Source organism: Toxorhynchites rutilus, chromosome 3, assembly GCF_029784135.1.
Source record: "Toxorhynchites rutilus septentrionalis strain SRP chromosome 3, ASM2978413v1, whole genome shotgun sequence".
Classification (NCBI taxonomy): domain Eukaryota; kingdom Metazoa; phylum Arthropoda; class Insecta; order Diptera; family Culicidae; genus Toxorhynchites; species Toxorhynchites rutilus.
The window spans coordinates 100,138,327-100,160,461 of NC_073746.1; the positions used below are offsets into that span (position 1 = coordinate 100,138,327).

The 22,135-nt window shown below is 36.3% G+C and overlaps 1 protein-coding gene across 8 annotated transcripts in view; it reads left to right on the forward strand.

Annotated features, from left to right (window-relative positions):
* LOC129776121 (tyrosine-protein kinase hopscotch) overlaps positions 1–22,135 on the forward strand; it is a 72,238-nt gene that overhangs the window by 22,986 nt on the left and 27,117 nt on the right. Inside the window, exons 1-2 of one of the 8 annotated variants that reach the window (XM_055781544.1) lie at positions 16,994–17,090; positions 17,309–17,618. The exons of 4 other annotated variants lie outside the window; for them this stretch is intronic. The gene's annotated coding sequence lies outside the window, so the exon portion shown is untranslated. 3 more of the 8 variants (XM_055781541.1, XM_055781539.1, XM_055781538.1) reach the window with 3 other exon arrangements.

The following is a 22,135-nucleotide window of genomic DNA, read 5'->3' on the forward strand; positions in this document are numbered from 1 at the left end:
GTGGATTCAAATTTTTCCGCTAAACGCTCAATTGTTGATCTGGCAGGACGATTATGACGACCATTAATTGGACGTAGTGCTCTTGAAGTAGAGGCCAGTGACTCCGAATTTCGGTAGTAAATTTTAATAATCTGGACTCGTTGCTGAATCGTATATCCTTCCATTATGTGCTCCCGTGGTCGAGTGGTTAGCGTCACACCTAACATGCCGGGGGTTCGTGTTCGATTCCCGTTCTGGTCGGGGGAATTTTTCGCCAAAGAAATTTTCTCCGACTTACACTGTGAACACGCGTATTCTAGAGCTTGCCACTCAGAATGGATTCAAGGCGTGTTATTTGGCAGAGAAATTTCAACTAAGTATTGATGAAAAATGACGCAAGTAATATCTACGTTGAGACGGCGAAGTTCCTCTAGGAACGTTAGTGCCATTTAAAAAGAAGAAGATCTTTCCATTATGAAATGGCAAACTTTACTGAAGAGAAATATCAAGAGAGCGGGAAAAAATACGGCGTCGTTTGCTGTCCGTATCGGTCTACTTTGGTAGCGTCCCTATTGAAGTACCCTTTATATTAACGCCACCACAGCGCAATTTGTATTAGATTTTTTTTTTAATGACACTTGTTCTGGGGTCAATGTAATGGGGGCGAAGTCCCCGTATAACGAGGACAAGGAACCGAGACGGCCCAAAGCCACTGAGGTGACGCAATCCGAGTCGGCAGTGACCCGCTGTCGGATGCGACGGCCTATCGCAAGCAAACTGTGTTCCACCGATTGCCCTATATCTTTGAACAAGCTTCATCTGGTGTCGAGGGATGGCACAAAGAACACACCGAATGACGATGCTGGGGACAGATAATTCCCATTGTATAAATTTCGGAGAATCGAGTTTCAAATCTATATATATATATATATATATATATATATATATATATATATATATATTTATATATATATATATATATATATATATATATATATATATATATATATATATATATATATAAATGGATTTCTGTCTGTCTGTCTGATTCTTATGGACTCGGAATCTACTGAATCGACATGAATATTGGTATGCAGAGTAGCAAAATCTCACACTCATTTTACTGACAGCGCGAGATATTGAGACAACATCAAATTCAAACACCAATGCCCCTGTAGTTCATGACAAGTGAACCGAACCACATCACATGCAACCGACACTCCGTCGAGTGGGACATTTGGTTTTTGCATTATTCCCTACACTCATTCGTTTCACTGTCTCACTTACAATGACCACCCGAAATATTCATACGCATCTTCGATCAGCTGACAGTGGAAGGGAACAAAATTTCATACAGAGAAATATCATCTCACTGACACCGCGTCAGACGTTTAAACGCGTGTTTGTGTGTATGTTTTTCTGGTATCTTTCTAGCCCCGGTCCCGGTCCACACACATCGATGGGCAACGGCACATTCGAGTGCTGAATTTATGGGTGTATGACCAACGAAAATTTCACCAGGACGCAATGAAAGGTGATATTTTCAGCTTGGGCATTCACTGACATGAGAATGGACTGCACCGCGGCACCGTGATTGAAAGGTGGGGCTGCCATACGAATGAAACACAAATTCCTGCATTACTCGAGAATTAATCGAGCAGATGAAACCAAATTAGGCATATGGAGGTTTTAGGGTGCAATTAATGTTTCTATGTTGGTTAGACACTTCACCCCCTCTATAAGGGGGGGCTGCCATACAAGTGAAACACCAATTTCTACATTTCTCGAGAATTAATCAAGCAAACGAAACCAAATTAGGTATATGGAGATTTTAGGGGGCACGAAACGTTTCTATGGTGAATAGACACTCCTCCCCCCTCTTTAAGGGGAGAAGAGGGGAGATGTCTGTCTTTATTCTATCATATTTTCTGTATCAAACATTTATTCCATGTAACGGAGAAACATGTTATTTGCAAGTGGTTGAAAAATCTTGAACGAGAATTGTGTCTGAAAACAATCTTATATTATAATGTCGAGTTTTGGTAGACGTACTAGGAATTTTATAGTAAAAGGTGAATTCAACGGGGTCGATTAGAAGATCAATCAATGAACAGTTCTGCGATTGAACTCATGAACTTGCGCTTAGTAAGAAAACGTGAATGTTTGAAGGTATTGATAACAAAAAACAAATTTTGGGCGGGACGAAGTTTGCCGGGTCCGCTAGTAGTTAATAATGACGCCGGCCACGCATTTGCCATCACCAGGAGCGGGGAAGGAATGTTAATATAATATTTGTCGCTTGAAGGCCAGAAGCTACCTAGCGATTACCCAGGAAGAGATAGTTGATAGTGGGGGGAGGTGCGAATCAGGAATCACTGTGGGGAGTGATGTGATTAGAAGTTTATCCATTTCATTCTTTGCATAATAATCATGGATAACAGGAGGTTTTAGGGGGCAGCAAACATTTCTAAGGTGGTTCGACACTGCTCCCACCTCCCTAAGGGGGGGCTGCCATAGAAATGAAACACAAATTTCTGCATAACTCGAGAACTAGTCGAGCAAATGGAACCAAATTTCGCATATGGGAGGAAATAATGTTTTTATGATGGTTAGACATTCCTTTCCCCTCTCTAAAGAGGGGAGGGGAGGGTGCTAAACAACATGAGAACTAACCAAACAAATGGAATCATACTTAGCATATAGAGGTTTTAGGGATCGATAAACGTTTCTATGGTAGTTTGACACTTTTGCCCCTCTCTAAAGAGGGGCTCCCATACAAATGAAACTCAAATTTCTGCATAACTCGAAAACTAATCAAGCAAATGGAACCAATTTTGGTATGTAAAGGTTTTTGGGGGCAAGAATCGTTTCTATGGTGGTTTGGCACTCCTCCCCTTCTCTATGGATGGCTACCATACAAATGAAGCATGAATGTCTGCATAACTCAAGAACTTATCAAACAAAAAGAGCCAAATTTGGGATGTGAGGGTTATTAGGCACGAGAAATGGTTCTATGATGGTATGACACCCCTCCCTTTTCAGGAATGGAGAGGGGGTTCCATAAAAATAATTCACATATTCCAACCAAACATGACAATTGAAAATTTTCGGAAAGCTCTGAAGGAAAATGGAAAAATTCGGAAAATTCAATTCCCGTGTGTTCTACAATTACATATTGACACGTCCATTTGATGTTTGCGGTAACGAAATTGATCTTCGTTCGAAAGTGGATCGTCTTCTATCTGTATAAATAAAAATGGATCGCCGAATGTGTTGATAAGAACAAAACTCGAAGAAGGAATTATCCGATTTAGGGCTATCTTCATTCTATTATATTTTAACATATAACATAGAAACATATTATTTGAAAATGATTGAAAAATCATGAACGAGAATTGTGTCCGAAAATAATCTGATATTATACTGACGAGTTTTGGTGGAAGTCCTAGGAAATTTATATTAAAAGTAAATTGTAAAGGGTCAATTAGTAGATGAATCAATAAACAGTTCTACGATTGGACCCATGATCGTAAGTAAGAAAACGTGACTGTTTGGAGGTATTGATAACAAAAAATAAATTTTGGGCGGGACGAAGTTTGCCGGGTCAGCTAGTTTATCATAATATTTGGTATGCCATCGTTGACGGTGTCGTCCCATTTCATCCTTTTCAGTACTGACTATCATTATCTGTTATTCATAGGACCGCCGTATTGATTCGTGAAAAGGTTCACTGAACATTAGGATTTGTTTAGAAAAAGATGCATGCTGATACATGCTGATAGAAAGTATAAGAATAGTATTGCTCCTCGACGTGGTGGCTGAGAACATTCGATCGGAACGTTGGAAACCGTTTAGTAGCTGAGAGCATACATTCGATTATAAAGGATAAATTAATCGGAAGAAAGAGGTTTCTTTCATAACGTTGGCTGGATTCATTTGGGAAATGGAATATAACAGAACACTTGAAAACACAGAAAATGTGTAAATATTTCCACAATTTCTTGCAGGCGAGGATATCACGTGTTTCGACCTAATACAAATATGTATGCATGCTTGGCATCTCGCTGACCCGATTACGGCCCTAAGGGCGGAAGGGCGTTATTTGTTGTGCGCACGTATAGCGAAGAAACAGATTTTGTTTTCCATGCAGCTATGCACAGCAGGTTGGTAGTTGGTAGTTGGTGTCGCAGTACGTGCGTGTTGGGCATCTGGATGGCGAGCGATGGCGGCGAATGTAGGAGATGCGGTGCGCGGCTAGACGCATTAGAATTGTGTTTGATCTTTGAACCGCTCAGGGATACAAAGGGTGTTCAGATTTATTATTTATTGTTTACATATTCGTTCTAATTGCTAAACAACGATGGACACGTGGAACCCCGATAGACACGAAACGAAATTTAAATTTGTGGTTATTGCAGTCATTGAAAACTAACATTGATGAATAATTTCTGTCCTCAGCAATATAGGTTTATATCGAAGAAATAAAAAAAACCGATCAATTGATTTAACGATAATAAAAATTGTAATTATATAAAGTGACTTGTTTTTCCTCGTTCGGCGAATTACATGCAGCTAATGGTTGTTTTTTCACAAGAAATAATGGAGGACTTCCCCTTCAGGAAAAGGTATAGTTATCACTGATAAAATATTCAGATATACTTTTACAATCCTTCCCAGGAACATGCCGATATTAGAGGAGTCCTTTGAACATAACTGCTAATCATTCTATTACGGGGAAGTAAACAAATTATGAAGAACTTATCTATTATTGAACAGTGGAAAAGTTCAATAAGCGGATCAATTTGTCAGATTGTTGCTGTAAAACCTTCTGCAATATAGTCCCAAAGAACCGGCAACTGATTGGCTTGGGAGCCGTGACAGACAGAAGCAGATAATTACTTGAGAAAATAATATCTGATACACAGCTTTTTTTCGTATTTCCTAAGAACGGTCAAGTTCATTAGAAAACATTTTATTGAATTTTAATTTCAGTCCCTGGGAAAAAAATGCAAACGATAGAAATGCAACAAAGTTGCACATTCCCTGTTCGCCCTGTTTTTCTTTCCAAGATGCCGTTTGTCAATCACTCAAAGTAAAGTATGCAATTAACGTGTTAAAGTCTCACTAGAACTTGACAAGATCCGCTTGTCGGAGTTTCGTGATTGCTTTGAAAGAACCTTGAAAAAGGATTTACGCCGTGCCGTGCCGTGCCGGTGCGACATTCCAATTAAAACTATTTTCAATTTGTTTTCAATTTAACACTAGATTGCCAAAGCAAGTGATTTTGACTGCTTTTCAATTTCAATTAGAAAATAATGATGATACATTATGAGATAATTTCTTAGAAACAACTTTTTAATAAGCGTATCAATAAGTTTTAAGAAATTATGTATTATAATAATGTGCATCATTCACTCAAGCTTTCATGTTTCACAAATGTTTTTCACGGTTACAAAACAAAAAGTCTAATCAATCCTTTGAGGCTGTGCGGTCGATTAACGCAGCGGATGTTTGGTAAACGTATAGGGGTAGTGGGGGCAAATTGGTCATGGGGGGCAAAGTGGTCACCTGCTTGTTTGGTAGTATAACTATTGACTAAAGGGTGTGTCACATCAAATTGCATCACGGAAAAAAACGCTGTAGAAATTCGCCCAGTAGACCGATCCTTTTGAAAATTTTAGACAGTAAAATAAAAACTATTAAACAACTTTTGGCATTTTCTTTTTATTCATAGTTCGAGCCCAAGCCCGTATGCTCGCACCTTCCTCTTTACCCCGTCCATAAGGTTCTGTACAACGTCAGGTTGTAGTTTTTTTTGAACAGAAATCCATTTTCTCTTGAAGTCCGCCTCCGATTTGACAACTTTTGGGTTCTTCCGGAGGGCCTGCTTCATAATCGCCCAATATTTCTCTATTGGGCGAAGCTCCGGCGCGTTGGGCGGGTTCATTTCCTTTGGCACGAAGGTGACCCCGTTGGCTTCGTACCACTCCAACACGTCCTTTGAATAGTGGCACGAAGCGAGATCCGGCCAGAAGATGGTCGGGCCCTCGTGCTGCTTCAATAGTGGTAGTAAGCGCTTCTGTAGACACTCCTTAAGGTAAACCTGCCCGTTTACCGTGCCGGCCATCACGAAGGGGGCGCTCCGCTTTCCGCAAGAGCAGATCGCTTGCCACACCGTGTACTTTTTGGCAAACTTGGTTAATTTCTGCTTGCGAATCTCCTCCGGAACGCTGAATTTGTCCTCTGCGGAGAAGAACAACAGGCCCGGCAGCTGACGAAAGTCCGCTTTGACGTAGGTTTCGTCGTCCATTACCAGGCAATGCGGCTTCGTCAGCATTTCGGTGTACAGCTTCCGGGCTCGCGTCTTCCCCACCATGTTTTGCCTTTCGTCGCGGTTAGGAGCCTTCTGAACCTTGTATGTACGCAGGCCCTCCCGCTGCTTGGTCCGCTGGACGAATGAACTTGATTGATTTTTGATTTTTGAGTCACCCTGTACTTCAGTAGAGCTATCGCATGTCAAAATACAAATAAAAACAGAAATTACTCTCTCGATAGCCATTCGGCCGTAGTTCTGTGCGCATGGTATCTAAGGAATTTCTCATGAAAATAAGTTTATTCAATCTGATATGTTGGATTTGTTTAATCTCAGCGAATAATTAGCATAGGAATTATTTTCATGTGGTCATAGGTGAATAACAACTTACAGCGTTCTGTTTACTAAAGCTGTTATACCTCATCACATTCTGCTCTTAAAGAAGATCCTTTTGTGGCTTTGACCCTGGATAAATATGCCACTCCAACTAAACCAAGCCTCATTATGCGGAACGTTATGTGTTTCTTACTACGTTTTTGTAGGCAAGAGAAAATTCAAATTGAGACTCTAGGTTAATAGGCCAAGCTTATTTCATACATGTACCTACTGTAACAAATATGATTTAAACGAATTTGGACGAAAAAACGCATAAATCTATCCCATTTAACTTGATATGTGAGGGTGACCACTTTGCCTTCACTAGGTGACCACTTTATCTCCAAGCAAAAAAAAAAAGTTCGATTTTTTATCTTTTTTTAATGATAAAAGCGTACTATTTTGAATTTTTATAGTAAAAGCCGTTTGCTATCTTGGAGAACAATGAGTTGAACTATAATATTCTTCGAAAAACGGGATTTAAATCGGTATGTGGGCGCTGAAAATGGGCATATTCCTTAGGGTGACCACTATGCCCCCACTTCCCCTACTCAACATTTGATCAAAACAGAGGGAGCAATTCGCAGTTAGTGGGTCACAATGGCCAATGCGATTACACAAACGATTTGATGAGTGTTCCGGTTGCGCTGATGAAAAGTATCAATCATTCAGTAGCTCTGAATGTTAGGACTGAATGAAAGAAAATTATCGAAATAATTATAACGAGCATGGTTTTTATTTTTCGTTGAATGAAACGGTTTCCGTAGAGAGTGACTGATTTATCTTTATCCTAAAAATAAGTTCCAGTTTTGGTAACTGATTACTTATTAATTTTGATTCCCAGAGGTTCCGTTTACCCTCTGCAAATGGATAGTGATCGTTATCTAGATTCGAAGAATCCAGTGGATGGGGAAACGATTCGAAATGCAATTCTTACTTTGCCTTCTCTTAATGGTGATTCAAGCCTAGAGGAGAATGAACTTGGAAGTTCAAAGTCTCTGTAATATAAAAGAAAAAAAGGAGCTGATTTGCTGTGGATGGTCTTCACCCTTCGATGTTCATTCAGTTAGTGACTCTGAAGTGTTGTAATGGATTCATTCGAAATTGTCTGAAAAATGTTGAGTGTTGAAAATAAGAACCATATATTTATCAATTGTTAATTTGTTCCAACTAGCGCTTGGCAAGTAATTACTCTGCATGAACGGTAAGATATACAGCGCGGACTCGATTATATACAGTTTCGGATTACTTTTCACTGTATATAATCGAATCCTGTATATAATCGAGTCAAAATTTTTTTTAAATTTTTTTTTGCATGTATTTTTAGTTTTTTGAATAAAAAAGAATCCCATTTTTGATTCATTCCCTTAAAGTCAAAAAATAATTTGATCCAGATTCTCTCAGGAGGTGATAGACGATGATATTTGATGAAAAAAAAAATCCTTTAACGCATATGTTCGAATTTCAACAATGACAGAGTTATATAGACCTTGTTTTTTGTTTCGGGCTCGTGTGCCTCAAACTGGCTCTACATTAAAAAGTACGCTATGGAAGACGATTCTGTTGCTTTTGAACAGAATTTGTAAAATGAGAAAATTTAGCACAGTATATAGTAGTGGAACATCTTAATTAGTGGATTTTAATAACATTTTGGAAGTGAAAAACTTAAAAGATAATAATTTTTAATGTGTTATTATTAATTTCAACCTGAAATTTTTTATTAAACTAGATTGTTTCTATCAATTAAATTGAAGCTCTCTAACTGCTCTACAATTTGTTTCTTTACACCCAACTTCTATCTTTCTTAATTTGGCTGCAATAAACAATTTTTGTGGAAAGTTCAGGTAAAATCTTCAAAAATCACTATTTTTACCACACTGTACATGTAATAGCCACTTAAATTTCACCTTAACGTTGAAAGGTTACATTTATTCTTGAAATGAGTCATATAAGAAATATAACAAAAATAATTTCCAAACTGTATATAATCTAGTCCAAAATTATATATAATCGAATCACATATAATCAAGTCTGTATATAATCGAGTCCGACCTGTATATAGTGTAGGATATAACAACTATCTTCATTTACAAGACTGACCATTTGAACTTTATTGTTGTGTGAAATATTTCAAAATAAAATTTCTAGGTAAGCATCATCTAATGATGCACGCGGTGTTGGTGCAGAGAAAAGCGCTCGCACTGAACCGAGCCTTCGCGAATGTGACACCGCGCCGAACAACAACGAAGTAGGCGATTTCGGCGCGTCGGTCGAAAATGTAAACTCCCAGGCAGCAACCAAAATCAAGCTCCCTCCGCTGGTGGTGAAGGCGGTCGCTCTTGACAAACTCATCAGCGAATTCGCATCGATGGGTGTTACAGCAGAGTACAAGCTGTGTGGCATAATTCGGTCTTTTTCCAAGCAGTTAACATTGTTTATTTTCCGTCTTCATAAGGGCTTCGTTTGTGCCTTTGAGAATGCATCAATGCATTGAACTGACGTTATGGCGAAGCAGACGTTAAGGTTGTGCACCAAAAAATTATTTGGGAATACTAAGCATCTTGAATATCTTACTGGAATGTTATAAGTTATTTGGGTTCGCGTGCCAGTCGCAAAACTGCCTTCAACTAGGATTGCATTTGCGCTAATATTGATCATAATGAAGCATTGCTACTGTTTTCGAGGTTGTTATTAACAAAAAGAGTTTATTTCTCTTGTTTAGTCATCAAGAAAGTAAATGTTCTGGAATTTTGTATGTGATTAGGTTTTGCTTGCCAGTAGCAAAACTTCCTCCACTAAGGGAGACAGCTGCGCTTATCTCGAGCATAAGAAAGTAATGCAACTCTTCTCGATGCCAGTAATATTAACAGAAGCGTTTCTTTTTAGAATAGCGCAAAATGATGAGAAATGTTTATATTGCTAGTAGTTTCAAGCCACCAATGTATGGCTCTGTATGCATGCTATGGAGAACGCTTGTTTGGCGCTTGGTTTACGCTTAGTTTGTACGAAATATATCTAGAGGTGCGATTCCGTTGAGGCAATACTAAATAACATGTAGCATGATATTTGATACTTGCAAGTGTTGTCATTGTTGTTGTTTACATGCGGTGCCAAAGATATATTGATGTAGTTATGAGATATGGAATAATGGTGCTGGTGCAACATGTATATAATCGACTGTAGCCGAGTCTATGTCAATTTCGAAAAAGGCCACCGGAATAGCCTTCGAGGTAAATTTTCAATGCATTGACATGAAATAATTTGCGACTTACGATTGTTTTGCGAGTGCAAGAATGAATCATCAATCAATTATCGTCAACTGATTCTACAATGAAAAAATCATTTCAGAGATTATTCCACTAAGCAGTTGTTTCTAAAATTTCACAGCATTATAGAATAATATCCGAAGGTATAAACAAGCGACTTATATAAAATAACAGCGTAGTTCTACGTCAACAATGCGGTCGTATCCTGGACACAACCTCATATAATTTTTTTTTATATAAAAACAGCAGTAAATGATTCCGAAATACTTCTTTGTACTTCTGACTGTTGAAGCTAATGCCATTGGTTTCACTATTTGAGGAGAACATCTCTGATAAAGAGAAATTCAACTTGAATAGTATTCCTTCATTCGGAAGAACTTATGGAACGCGTCATGTAATTTTTCAACTCGTAACCTTGCAAAAATTTTCAAAGCGGTCTGGTTCAGATAGCTTTTGATCAACACCAATGTACAGTCAGAAGTGCATTAAGTACTTCAGAATCATTTACTGCTGTTTTTGCATAAGAAACACAGTGAAAATTGGGTAATTTGGCATCAATTCATAACATCCGGAAAGTTGAGCCATGGTTTATTGAATAGGGGCTTCAGATTCTGGACTGGTCAGCTTGTTTACCAGTATGAGTGATTCGAAGAGCTCAAACGAGCAGTATCCTCTGCGTAGAACGAGATACACACTACAGCATGACGCAGCTTGGTCGTAACCATCCCGGAAGAGTTATTTGGACTGATTAAGAACTAAAGAGGACCTACGAAATATAAGGTTGGGGAAAAAGAAATGTCGTATTTCTGATCGAAATTTGACGCTTTGTTTAACATACTTAAAATTATCCAATTTAAGTCAAATATGCGCCGTTTTGTTCGCAAACTTGTTTCCATTTAGAAGGCAACTTCATTATCACCCCCCTTATTAACCCCCCCCCCCCCTCTCCTTATTTGCAAAAAACTCAGGCAGACAGTTTTCGCAAGCCTCTTTTGAGGCCAACTTAGTATCACCAAGAGCGTTTTGCATAACCCGGAAGAGATGATAATCACTCCCGTAGCTTCTGGCGGGTCATCAAAGATGTGTGAGGCCGAGCGTTGTCCTGGTGGAAAACAACATCATTCCTATTGATCATTTCTGGCCGCTTCTGGTCAATCGCCTGCTTCAAACGGTCAAGCTACTCACAGTAGAGAACCGAGTTGAGGGTCTGGCCATAGTTGAGCAGCTCGTAGTGGATGATTCCGTTCCAATTCCACCAAACACACAGCAAAACCTTCCTGGCCGTCAATCCGGGCTTGGCGATAGTTTGGGCCGGCTCACCGCGCTTCGACCACGACTTTTTTCGCTTTAGGTTGTCGTACGTGATCCACTTTTCATCACCATCTTCTACAAAAATGGGTCGAGTTCGTTCCGTTTCAGCAGTGCATCGCAGGCGTTGATTCGGTCTAAAAGATTTTTTTGCGTCAACTCGTGTGGCACCCATACATCCAGCTTTTTTTAGAATCCAATCTTCTGCGAATGGTTCCAAACGGTTTTATGGTCTATACCCAGCTCCTGGCCTATCGAGCGATTGCTCACATGCCGTTATACTTGGATGATTTCAACGATTTTATCGGTTTCCACGACGATTGGCCTACCAGTACGGGGTGTATCTTCGACAGCTACTACACCAGAACGAAATCGATCAAACCAACGCTGTGCTGTGCGAATCGTTACAGTATCGGGTCCATAAACTACACTAATTTTTTCGGCCGTTTTCGTTGCAGTTTTATCTCGCAGGTAGTAAAAAAGTAAAATATGGCGAATTTCTTGCTTGGTGGACTCCATCTCTGACCCGCTATAACTTGAGACTGCAAATGACAATCACAACATTGTCAAAACTTGTAGCACAGATTGTCGTCTTTATATTGACAATATACGACATTTCTTTTTCCCCAACCCAATAGAATAATTACAAATACAATAAGCAATACAATAATACAATATTCATGTGAAATTGACGTTAGTTTTGCAAAAAAGTGAGAGTTTTTCCATCTGGTTCTATAGTTATGAAACACTGGAATTTTTGTTTTTTTAATGTTTCACGCCTGAACACAACAATAAAGTTCAAATGACCAGTCTTTTTAATTGAAGATAGTTGTTATATCCTACACTATATACTTCAATTCAACCGACTTCGTACATATCTCTGGAAACTCAGAAAAAAATTGTGTTTCTATAGTTGTGAAACACAGTGTAGAGATTGGCAACACTGTTCATTTCAGTGAGCGGCTCAGAGCCGTGCGCTCAATGAAAAGAGCCGGATCATCTGAGCGGCCCAACGGCTCTTTTCAAGAATAGGTTTATCCAGATATGTAAAGAATGGAAGACGTAAAAATAAGGTTTGAAACAATAATTAGTGCAGATAATAGTAAAAATATTACTTTACTGAAGGTTTTCTCTGATATATTTCCATCACAATAAACTTCGTTACATATTTTGATTTATAACAATTATCTTTTCAATATTATCTGATGTAAGTCTACTACGTCTTCCACTGTAAACTTGTCCTGCTTTCGGAAAAATTCGCTCACATGGTACTGAAGTCGCTGGGATACAAAATATTTAAAAAATCGTAGAGCCGCGAATAGATAGATGTCCTTTCTTTCCACCAAAGCAAAGGGTCGCTTATTCACAGCAAATGTGGCTTCTGTGGCTAAATTATCAAAATGCTATCTACAGTAGCTATTGCAACAGCTTTCTAGATGATGCAAAGATTGAGAATTGTCAACCAATGCATCAAACTCCTCCCACACAGATGACCGCGCTTCATCACCAACAATTTGTGGTGGTTTCGTAGGCGTGTATTCTATGGATATCATTTTTAGCGTCCTTATCAACAACTGGTGTGCAGTGTTGTACTTTCTGTTATCCCTAAAACCTTGCTGCTTGAAGCGAGGTATTGGTTAGGCTAGTAATTCGTCTGACTCAAGATCTGTAAATCGTTTTACCAGCTCCAACATCAATTCATGACAGAGCTTTTCTATAAATAACTGTGCTCTACTAGTCAAGTCCTTTCATCTGATACCCATACGATGGGGGTTTCAGATGAAGATATGTAGTCTGCCATTTCGTAACGGTCGCCATCTTGGATTTCAATTTTTCATAAATAGCTGTGTTCTACTAGTCAAGTCCTTTCATTAGATACCCATATTGATAGGGTTTCGAGAAATTATGTAGTCCGCCAAAATTTGCAAACATACATACAGCTAAATAGAACCGTTCAAAAAGCAGCATGTCTCAAACAGAGAAATAAATATTTTGTTGGGAAATTTAGAATGGGAAACATATATTTCTTCCGCACTGCCGCAGGCCACGGTTCGTCAGAACTGGCGTACGATCCACAAAAAACGATCTTTACAAAAAAAAAACCGGCTCTTAACAGAAATACGGTTCTTTTATGAACTGTGGCTCCTATTTTTATATATACTAGTAACAAATATATTTTTTACTATTGACATTTATACCATTACCAGTCAAAATGGCTGGTGCATGTTTCTATGGAGAAATTGATTTCGTATGATTTCGGGAGAATCATGAGACCGTTGCAGTATACGTAGCGATGCTATTATCGAGACTAGTGGTGGAAAATTCCTTATGAAGACAATACAGATCAGTCAAATGACAGTGATTGCGAACATATCCCAAACAAACGATGAGACGATGCATTCAATTCACTTCCAAGTCTGAAGACGAAGGTGGAGGTAACGTACCAAATCAGCAAATTGAAATTGCTTGAGACAGAACTATTTGGACGAGAATTGAGGAAGGAAGGGTTTGCTGGTAGATTACCAGTTCATAGTGCTTTCAAAGATGTACATGGGCCAACAGCACATGCTAAAAGAAACATTATGAACAGGAATCTAAGTAGTGCGTTCCTATTACTGATTGACCATATGTTTTGGACCATATATGAATTTGTGCAGAGCTAGAAGCCTCTCGAGTTTTGGGGAAAAACTGGATAATTACGCAAGAATATTGAAAGCATTTCTTGCAATATTGTACGGTGTACGAAGGAATTATTTTGAGGGTTCAATATTTGTGGAACAACAAGTGGGGACCATCATTTTTTTCTAACACTATCAGTAAACGAGGTTTTTTACCTGAGATTCTGCAATACCGTTCTGAATCATATTTCGAACAACATCATATTTCGGACACTTTGTTCTAATATCTTGAAATGCTTAATGCACTGATGATATATCTATAAAATTAATATCACAATTGTATCTTTAGAGTAATCCCTTGGTTCTATCTTGGCACTATCATTTCATATGAGAACTACATTTGAATTATAACATAATCGGCAAAAATCTATCAACACTACTCACTATCGTTTGTGTTTGACGTTTGCTTAGTGTGAGAACGTACAATTTACCCGTTCATAAATATTCAAATTTCTTCCATCATCGTTCATAGTTTACTGTGATTGTTTGTTATGTGTTTTGCAGTTGATTATAAAATATAATCAAGTGTAATGTAATTTTCGTTTGAAAAATTACAAAATAAAGTGTCCGAAATTTGAATTTAATGTGTCCGAAATTTGATTTAGTGTCCGAAGTTTGATTTTTATTCGCTTCATTTGAAAAGCATTTTTATCGATTATTTTTTCATGTTTTCAATCAAATAGGTACCAAAGTAGAAAGCTTAAAAGTATATTGAACTAATTTAGTAAAAATATCAACCAAATAATACCTGTGCATAAAGTTTAGACCTGTTTTCTGCATCATACCATAAACGTCCGAAATATGATTCAGAACGGTACATTCGTTTCGACAGAAGAAATCAAGGGAGTCAACGTTTGAAAACAGACAAGTTCGCTTTAGTCTCAGCAGTTTGAGATAATTTTTTTTTTTAACAGTCAAAATTGCTTCAAACCGGGAGCTTATCAGATGCAGATTTACTCAGTTTACGCCAAACAAACCTCATAAATGCGGAATAAAATTTTAGTTGGCGTCTGATGTAGAAGCGAAATATGGGATAAATGGCTTTCCGTATTTTGGAAAAGACGAGACTCGATATGCATCAACCCCCCTTAGCGAATTTGTTGTAATGAAACTTCTTGAACCGTATTTTATACCATGAAGGGTAGTAACAACTGATCATTGTTTACAAGTATTCCTTTGGCGTTAAAATTAAGATCTAAAAATACTTCTAGAGGAAACTGCCGAAAACTTGTAAACTGAAAAAAGAGAGCATGGCAAGTACAAACCATAAACATATCTAAATTGATAAAGGTGCTAATAAATTTCCTGAAACTGTATCGTTTTATAATAGTACTAAATTTGGCACGAAAATATACGGTGAAATCAGGTTCACGAAGGGGGTCATTTCAAGTGTTTTTCAATATTATAGATTTAGCTGAATATTGTACAAAAACACAACAGGAGAAAATATCTCATGCAAAGACTTTCTGTTTCGGTCAGCAGAAGAATTTGTTTCAGAATATCAGACTTCAACAACCACACGAAACTGATATACCAAATACAAATGGCACGGTTTCTGTACGCAAATGGTGTCAAATAGAATATTGCAATAACAATAAGACTACAAATATTTGCAATGAATGCAAAAAAAAGTCTATGCGGAAAGTGTACACACAGCAAAATTTACATATGTAGAAATTGTGAACAGTAAACAATTAAGCGTTTTGTTATTTGACAATGTCTATAAATCGATTTATCTATTACAAATAAATTTATTCGATTTGTTTTGTCATTTTTTAATTTTTTTCTTATGCACCAGTCATTTTGACTGGTTTTGGTAGAAATAGGTATAGCTATTTAGCTGGTAAATCTAGTGTTAAAAACAACTACTTTGATATAATTCAAACCAGTAGTTACTCAAATAATGATTTCAGTGTATCCGAAATGATCAGAACTTTTCACTTTAGATGAACACAGATTTTGTCGCTTGAGACACTTATAGGATTATTCAATAAACATGAGACATTCATGCAAACAATAGTTCTGATATTTATGAGCAATCTTTTCCATCACACCAAAGTGTTACAATGGCTAAATTCTGCTATTATGATTTTATGTCCCACATTTTTATGGATTCAACGCACTGTGCGTTATCTTGTGTGAGTGAGCACTTTTTTTGATACTGAGTACCATTATCCATTACTCATAGGAGCACCGTATTGATTCGTGAACAGGTTCATTATACATCGAGCTCCGTTCAGGAAAAGCATGAACTGATACTTGGTTGAGTAAAACATAAGATTAGCATGGTTTCTTGCTGGTGGCTAAGAGCAGACAAACGACCAGAACGGTAAAAAAAGGTATGGTTGCTGAGAGCAGACAAACGACCACAAAGAGTTAAAGAACCGTGGATCGTACGTTCTTTCTGGCGAACCGGCTTAAATGGGCGTTCATGAGCGCTCGCCCAGCTCTAGGCTGTTGTGCTATAAATAACTGTTACAGCTAAAATGTTGATGAGCCTAAATAAATAAACAAATGGGATAAAAAAAACATTTAACAAAAAATGAGCTGAGTGCAACATCTGAGTAGGTTTTGAAATACTTCTACTGTTAGAATCCTAATTTCATCCGAGTACAGCACAATTTTAAAACAATTTGTTCTTTCGAATAGTGAGCATTTTTATGCTCGTCTGGTATTGTTTATTTGGTATTGTACGTTCACATGTCGCCCAAAACTTTTGTAGTTAACTATTTCGTGTATAATGGTGCACTTCCTTAAACATTTACCCTCAATACTTGCTGCCAATGTTCATGCATCCAACAACAACTTTTTGCTGTTCTACTAGACACGATAAAAACCGAGATAAGCATTTGCCAGGTTAATCCATCACGTGTTTTTTTTATCTCTGTATCCCTCTCGAATGACGCGCGCGTGTTTGAAGCGTTTGAAGCTCCTCTATCAAAACCTGAATGAGATCTCTTCCGACGCGATAGCGCAATTGAAATCGAAACAAATTCAACATGTTCTCTGCTATCGCGTTTCGATCTGTTTACTGCACCGAGATGTCGGATTGCGCAGCAGACTGTGGTGAGTGAGTGAGTGCACACACGCGGTTCCAGTCAGACAGATTGGCGATTGCACTGCCAATTCGATCTCGAATTATTAGCTTAGCTGTTGCAGTGGTATTTAGCGGTGCGCAAACTTCTACATCTTCCATATTTTATTTACACTATTCGCGAGCGCGCGAGCTCGTGCAAACTTTGCGTTTTTGCGTCTCTCCCTCTCGATGTATAAATATGTAAACATTTGCCTGTAACCCCGTAACACACGCATCAGATGTAATCAAGCTCGCGTTACTAAACACACTTTGCTTATCAATTTTCTTTCCGCTCTCTGTTTTCTCGTTCCAGATAATCACAATCTACATTGGAAAGTACTTCCCCCAGCTCCGACGGGAACGACGTTATCAGGCCGACTTCAACGCGTCCATCTTGGCTCTTGGCTCTAATTGTGATGTGTTGTGTGGACCGACGGACCGACGTTAATTTTGATTGATTCGGTGACAGCAGAAACACATGACAACTGGCCGTTTTCTGTTTTGTACCGCCACATACACGCCTCCTCCGCCAATGCCTTCCGAAATTATCTTCCATCGAATAGCAGTATCGATGATGCTTTCGTTGGGACCAAACCGTGACCTGCGCGTCGTGCTTTCAGCCAGTATAAACCATCGGGTAAAGGGTGGAGGAACTGATTGTCGTCGCTCGGCTCTGGGCGATGTTTGTGTACAATAAGAAAGGGAACCGAAAGTCGTAAAAATTGATCCATCTTTTTTTTCCAAGAGACGCGCTTTTAGTGTTACACCAATGGGCAATAACAGCAGAGCGTATAAAAATAGCTTAGATCGTTGTGCCCTGAAATAAAGGCAATGACATTAAAGACAGAGGCGATAATGAATGATTTTGGACAGATGGGAGACACAAATCGTGTCGCACGTGTTTAAGTAGTGCTGGTTTGTTTTCTTGGTGTAACCCAGGGGGCATTGAACGCGACACCTGAGAGAATAAATGCTTGTACATGACTAATACGTAGTAAGCCTCAATTTGAATAAATTGGACTCGTGAACAATTTTAACTCTTTCAATCTCACTGTTATTATTAATTGTTTTACCAGGCATGAACTGGAAAGTACCTCTTGAAGCATTCCACCAATCAACACTAATTTTCGAAGATTTTTTTTATTTCATATTTATGATTTAGCTGAAATTTTTCCAACTAGTTCGGCACTAGGTACGATACCATTTTACGGTATTAATTTACCGTAAATACGATCACGACTAATTTTTGAAAAAAGCCTTATGCAAAAATGGTATCATTTCAGAGAATAAACTATAAAAGTTTTTAAAAATTGCACTTAATTTTTTTCTCAGAAACGTACATTTTTATATTCTCAGAAAAATATATGAATAGTCCCGACAATTTCCAACAAGTCACCCATACATCGGAAAATGTGCACTTTTACAGGGATTTTTTTCCAACATGCTTTCTTTAAAAAAACATACAACCAATCCTTATTTTTTTAAGGTCAAGATAGCGATATAGTGTATTTGACAAAGTTTTAGATCTTATTAAAATATGAACTTTTGTCGAAGAAATCAACATTCCAGCTTTTATATTTTCTGGAATATATAGCATTTCTTTCGTAAAGAATTCTGAAAAAATATGTTTTACTCGTAATAATTTTGTGTGGAAATTCTCGCGTTTGACATGTTCTTAACGTGTTTCTGAATAGAAAAAATTTGGTAGAATATGCCAATCACGATAATATACACACTAAATTATAAATCTTAAGAATATGATCAAATCTAGTATTTTTTTCAGAGAAAACATGAAACAGTTGTTGTTAAAAAATATTTTGAGAAGAATGAATTTTAGTTTTCATAATATGTACTAGATAAAATAGTTTAAAACTACATTTTTTGAAATCTACATGTTTGACACAATAAATGTCTACAAAAACTGGTTTTTAATTCGATCCTGGGCAAGTGAAAAATGGTTTTTATGGAATTTTAAAATTTACACCGTTGTTTGCAAAAAATTCTAACTCAAAAACTATAATACCTACAAATTTTTCGTCAAAGGATGAAATGTAGTAAATTTAAAAAAAAATTCAAAAAAAATGTCAAAGATTTTTTTAAATTACTCTGAGAAAAATTGAATTGAATAGTCTTAACCCAGAATTATAAGACCTACAAAATGTTGGTAAAACAATGAAGGGTTTATATAGAAATATAGGAAGTTGACGTCTTCGACAAAAGTTCATATTTTAATGAGAAATCTTTGATAATTTATATATCAAAAAACTATAAGTCGTATCTAAATAGTGTCTTAGAAAGAGTTATAGAGTATTGATGTTAAAATGTGATAAAATTTTTTTTTAAATATCTAGCTAAAGATAAAGAGCTTTTTTATTTCAAATCACATCAGGATTCATAATTTGTGGCTAAAAATGATTATTAACATACAAAAATTCGAAGTTTCGAAAATTCATAAAAATTCGATTTTCGATAAAGACGTCGAAAATAGTTTTACCATCTTTTACCCATTTTTTAAATTTTCTTCATGACTTCTATTTTATATGAAAAAAAAAAAATGTATTTTAGATGTTGCAAATTAAAGGTTTTTTTTGTAAATAAAAAAAAATCTCAGTCTATATTTTTTTCACGTTTACACATCAATACTCTATAACTCTTTTTAAGACACTATTTCGGTAGGACTTATTGTTTTTGAGATATAAATTATAAAAGATTTTTCTCACAAACATTGATACGCCCTTTTCAAAAGTTACGCTTGAATCGAAAAATTCCCAAATGCTGTGGAAAACACATATTTCATATATACTCATATTTTGTCATTTGTTGATTTCATTTGGAATTGCTCTATATTGACTTTAAACAACATTTGTATTAGCTGTAATTTTTTCAAAGAAAACATGAAAAAGTTGTTGTTAGAAGAACTTTTTCCCTGTATGGGTGACTTGTTGTAAATTGTAAAGACTATTCATATAATTCATAAAATTGTTTTGAGAATTAAAAAAAAAGTTTTTGAGAAAAATAAATTCCAATTTTTAAAATATTTTTTTCGGTATAATTTATAAAAAAAAATTTTATGGAAAGGGCATGGCCGGGTAAGGGAGTAAAAAGTACCCTAAGCCAAATCACCAGCTGTATGGCAAATATTGTATAGGATATTAAAAAAGAAATTTTGGCGGTTTATTTGAACCTCTGTGCGGTTTAACATAGGATCTATAGAGAAAAACGTACTTTTTCGTTTATTTCACGCCATCCTCAAAAGCTTCGAGATGAAAATTTGAAAAAAAATACTGAATGTGCATCTCACAACGGTGTATCAAGAAAAGCACACAAAAAAATATTTAAATTTTGAATATTTTTTTTATTTAGAGATTCAGTATTACTCTAATTTATACTTAAATGTGTTCTTACGGATTTTATAGATATTTGTGATTTGTTTCAGTGTTGCGCGGCACAAAACATTTTTTTTTTATTTTTCCAAAGGGCCTGGCTGGGTAAGGGAGTAAAAAGTGCTCTCAAACCAAATCACCAGCTGTATGGAAAATATTGTATAGGGTACTAAATATGAAATTTTAACAGCAGTACCATATATTTGAGTTCTTATATGGTACAACATAGGATCTATGGTGAAAAATGCACCTTTTCGTTTTAGTTTTCAATAACCTTGAGACAAAAATATGAAAACAAAATACTGAAAGTACATCTTACTAAGGTGTATCGATCAATATTTTCAAACAAGTTTTTCATCAAAAAATCAAATACTAAAAATATTGAAATCAATTTTTATTTTAATTTTAAATAAAAATTTCCTTTCTTTCTTTAATTTTGAGACTCAGTACTACTCTAGTTTGTATTCAAATTTCTTCTCACGTCTATTTTAGGTATATGTGATTTTTTTCAGAATTCACACTCTAAAGTTTTTCGCGGTACAAAAAAAATATTTATATTTTCAGGCATTTCGAAATTTTGAAAAAAAATACTACTTTGAGACCCACTTTTGCTCTAATTTTCATTTAAATGCGTTCGTTTGTGTGTGTTGTTTTCACCACATGTAGCGTTTTTTTTTCTTGAATCTTTAAGAGGATTGCGCTAAAAAAGAATTTATTGGCCTTTGGGCATTTTTAATTCATTTTGGATTTAGAGATCCAGTACTGCTCTAATATTTATTTAAATTTCGAATTTTATATGACTAAATTTTCTCGGTATATTTAGAGCATTGCGCTGCACGAAGATTTTTCTCGTATCTTAAAATATATGAGATTTTCTTTACATTGGATTTAGATGGTTTACTAAATTCATGGGAGTCAGCAGTACGATAGAGTTCTGTGAGAAAAAATAAAGTCCTTGTGGAAATATCATTCGGAACACTTTGGATTCGAAGAACACTTCAAAAAATCCAAATTATTATTACATTTTTATTCTAATCTTACAATTGAAAATCACAAATACAATAAAATAATCGATTTCAAGAAAATAAAAATAATAATGCAGACGACGAAGAAAATTATTTGTGTGTCTCGCAATGCTCTTAAAAATTCAGGAAAAAAATACACCACATTTAGATAAAAAGATACATACGAACGCATTTAAATAAAAATTAGAGCAGAAGTGGGTCTCACAGTTATATTTTTTCCTAAATTTCGAAATACCATAAAATATATGAACAAATTTTGTACCGTAAAATATAGGAAATTTTTTTGTGTTTTTTGTTTTTTTTATTATTAGATTTTTTGATGAAAAAATTGTTTGAAAATATTTATCGGTACACCTTAGTAAGATGTGCTTTCAGTATTTTTTCTTATTTTTGTCTCAAAGCTATTGAGAATGGCGTGAAAAAACCGAAAATGTGCATTTTCACCATAGATCCTATGGTTTACCATATAAGGACTCAAATATATAGTACTACTGCTAAAATGTTTTATTTAGTACCCTATACAATATTTTCCATACAACTGGTGATTTGGTTTGAGAGCACTTTTTACTCTCTTACCCAGCCAGACCCTTTGGAAAAAAAAAATAATTTTTGTACCGCGCAGCACTGAAAAAATCTGAAAAAAATCACACATATCTAGAAAAGCCGTAAGAACACATTTAAATATGAATTAGAGTAGTACTGGATCTCTAAATCCAAATTTTTTTTTCAAAA